Source organism: Belonocnema kinseyi, chromosome 6 (genome assembly GCF_010883055.1).
Source record: "Belonocnema kinseyi isolate 2016_QV_RU_SX_M_011 chromosome 6, B_treatae_v1, whole genome shotgun sequence".
NCBI lineage: Eukaryota > Metazoa > Arthropoda > Insecta > Hymenoptera > Cynipidae > Belonocnema > Belonocnema kinseyi.
The window spans coordinates 128,381,710-128,385,567 of record NC_046662.1 but is presented as its reverse complement, the minus strand read 5'-3'; positions in this window follow the sequence as shown (position 1 = coordinate 128,385,567).

The following is a 3,858-nucleotide window of genomic DNA, read 5'->3' as shown; positions in this document are numbered from 1 at the left end:
AGAGGATCAAGGCGTGGGCGTCTGGTTTTTCCAGGTGGGCACCTTTTCCTGGTAGGCACGGAATTCCCCTAGAATTACATCACCAGTCAAATATTGAGACAGGGATACTATAGCTTAAATTGTTGAGCCTTCCACAGGCATCTCTTTTCCAGAGAAATATTACAAACTTCAGACAATGTTATCCATGAGCAAGTCTTCCCCGGGCATCGCTTCCGCTATAAAATATTAAGAACATGACAACGTGGCCTGATGTGGCAAGTCTTTCCATGGAATCACTCCCCCAGTCAAATATTAAGACCGAAGGACTATACCATAAATGAGCAAGCCTTCCCCAGGACTTTAAATCCCGCGTGAAATATTAAGAACATGGCAATGTTGCCTCAATCCTTAAGCTTTTTCCGGGCGTTACATCATTGTTAAATATTAGGACCGAGGACTTGCATGTTGGTGGCGGTAGTGAGAAAAAGTTCAGTGACAAGCGGTGAGAAGTTTTTACGAAGTTTGTGTGGAAGATGTGAGTGAAGCTTGAGGGTGGAAGTCTAGGAGATGAGTATGGCTATGAGAGGTACATTGGGAAGATAAAAATTAATTTACATTGTAGTTGGGGGAAGGATTTGGCTGAATAAGGAAAGTGAGGTTATGATTGCAAGGGAGCGGGGTAGTTTTGTGGTCAGGAATTTGGGCCTTCAGGGCGGACAAGGGTTATTCTCGTAGTGCTGGGGGATGTTAGGAGTGAGAAAAAAGTGTCTGAAGGGGATGAGAGGTGAAATAAGGCAAAGAAACTGAAATTTTAGGGCACAATTTTAGTGTACAGTTACCGACGCAAGAGTGGGAAGTGGGCAGCGAGACTACTGGTAGTGCTGGTAGTGAATTAGATGGGGAGAAAATTTCTAGAAGGACACGACGGTCAGCTGTGCGTGGCCCGGTGTCTAGTGGCGCTTTAGGGAGGGGGAAGAATCGCAGCAAAGGAAGCTATCAGGCAAGAGAAAGAGCCTCCAGTGCAAGTAAGGGGGAGGATATCTTGAAGAGGAAAAGAGAAAGCAAAGAGAGTTCGGAGAAAAGCGCGCTAGAGGCCCTTTAGAAAAAAACGTACGAACACGTAAGTCATCCCCCCCCCCCCCAAATAGAGGGATAAACGGAGGAGGCTATAAGGGTACTGATAGGCGAGATAAGAGAGCTAAAGGAGGACGCAAGGGGGCTATGGAGCAGATGGCAAGTATAAGGGAGGACCTTAGGGTAAGAGATGAGAGATGGATAAAGGAAGTAAAAGAGCTAAAGAGCAGGGAAGAAAGGGAGGGGGTGGAAGCGCTGCTACAGAGCATAGGTTGGGTTAAAGGCAAGGCAGGGAAAGTTAGGATGGAGGAGAAAAAGAAGAATGCAGTGGGAGTCGTTGAATTGTAGAGTTGGGAAGAGAAATTAGGGGTAATGCGCAACAAAAATAGGATAAAGCACAAGAAGGTTTTCATCGATCAAGATTTCACGAGGAAGGAAAGGGATGTGCAGAGAATGCTAACTCACAGGGCTAAGAAGGAGAGAGGAGAAGGAAGAGCGGTGAAGGTAGGGTATCGAAAAATAAAAATAGACGATAAAATGTGGGTATGGGACGAGGAGAAGGAAGTGTTAAAGGAAGTGCAGGGGAACTTATTTGGGGGGAAGTAGGGAGATGGAAGTAAAGCAGGGTGCATGAGTGTTAAAGGTGCTGTATTGAAGCGAATCAGGGATAAAGAAGAAAGATGAGGATTTCTAGAGGTTTGTTTAGCAATTTGATGTGATTGTACTGATAAAAACTTTGGTAGAGAGAAAAGAATGGGATAGAGTAGAGCGAAAGTTGCTAAGAGGGTATAGGTGGAGGCTACAGGAGGCGGTCAAAGTAAAGAGGAAAGGAAGGGCTAGTGGGGGAATTATAACAGGGGTAAGGGATGGATTAGAGGAAGGAGTTCAGGGAGAGGGAGAGGAGAGGGCGTGTACATGAGGACTGTAAAGATAGGAGGGGTGATATATAAGTTTGTGACTGTGTACAATAAGGATCGAGTGGAAAGGATCAAAGAAAGGGTGGAAAACTTACTAGGAGAAAGGTAGAGAGAGACGAGGGTATGGTGGTATTAGGGGGGGGGCTTTAATGCGAGAATTGGGAGGGAAGGGGGCCTGTAACGGGCAGGGGAGAGCTTCGAAAAAAAATCGAAGGATAAGATAATAAATGAAGAGCGGGAGTTTCTAAGAGACTGGATAGAGGATAGAAGGTGAGCGGTGGCGAATGGTATGGTGAAAGTGTACGAAGAGGGAAAATACACGTATGTGAGTAAGACGGGTGCATCAATGATAGAGTATGTGAAAGGGACGGTTTAATCAGACCATCAGCCATTAAGTTTGTGGATACGGGGGGGAGGCTGGCGAAAGACAGGGTGGGGAAGAAGGGTCGTTAGGGGAGGAGGTATGATGGATGAGAGAGGCAGTAGAGAAATAGGAGCAGTTAGGTAACGTAAGCTTTCAGGGGGAGTCTGTGGACGAGATATGGGAGGATCTAAAAGAGAAAGTAAAAGGTTCAGTGCAAAGGAAGGTGTCTAGGGAGAAGAAGAAGGGAATGGTGAAGCTGTGGTGGGATAGGGAATGTAAAATGATGAACAATCGGACCTACGTGGCAAAAAAGGTACAAAAAATGCTGCTAAAAAAAGGCGTAGCAGGATGTTAGGAGAACCTGCTCGTCTAAATATGCGTCTTCAAAGGCGCAGCATCCTCCCAGCTCTCAGTATCGAGGGCCTGGACTGATTACCGGAAAGCTTTCGATTCAACCTCCCACAGACTCATCATCTGTGTTTTGGAAATTTTTAAAGTTCATCCGCACAACTAATTTTGTCACCTTTCATAAAGTTGTCTTTCAGGGCAACACCATGAGCCCACTCCTCTTTAGCCTCACTTTATTGCCATTATCTCTCGCATTTCGCTATTGTAAGGCGCACTTCTGCGGAAAACCTGAAAACTGGAAGTACAAAGTGGAATTCTGGTTAGAAAAATGCGCCAAGGTTAATTTGAAGCGAGAAAAGCTTAATGGCATTCCCGAAAACCCTGAGCTCGTCTACAGAAGCGTTACGCAACATCTTGGCACTAAAGAAACGTGTACATACCTGAGCGTGTCACAAAAGCGCATGCAGGTCGCGATATCTATAAAGGATACTCTCTGTTGAAGATAAAAACGTATCATCCGGCAGATTTGGTCTTCCGAACTTTCGTCGAGCAAAAAGGTATCTGCAACAAGCATACTTCCCCTCTTGGAAGTGCTGTATTCATTTAGAGTTGTATAATAGACGTAGGAAGAGTTCATAACCCTCGATATAGAGCTTAGTGGGCACAATTCTGCTTAGTGGGCACAAAATTCGACGACATCTTTCCGACATCTTAACGAGAATTTTACGATATCCTATGTCCGTGTCGTTACGATGTCCTTACGATATCGTACAGAAATCGTCAGATCATATGACGTTTTTACGATATCGTAAGTACATCTTCAGATCATACGACATTTCTACGATATCTAAAGAAAGCTAAACAACATGGACATAGGATATCGTAAAATTGACGTAAAGATATCGTAACGACGTCGAAAAGATTACACCAAATTTTGTGCCCACTGGGTGGGTACAGCAGATTCAGTCGCAAATGCGAGATCTAGCTATTATCAATTCTAAACCCAAATAAACAAAAAAGAGACTTAATACTTTTTCCATCTTGTGTATGTGATTAGTTCGTGAAGAAAAAGGTTTAGGAGTCGTTTACAAAATACGCTATACAATTTTTAAGGACTTTAAACACGCGCCCTCCTGCGTGATGCTTTTGCAAATGCACTCAACATGGGGAATTATG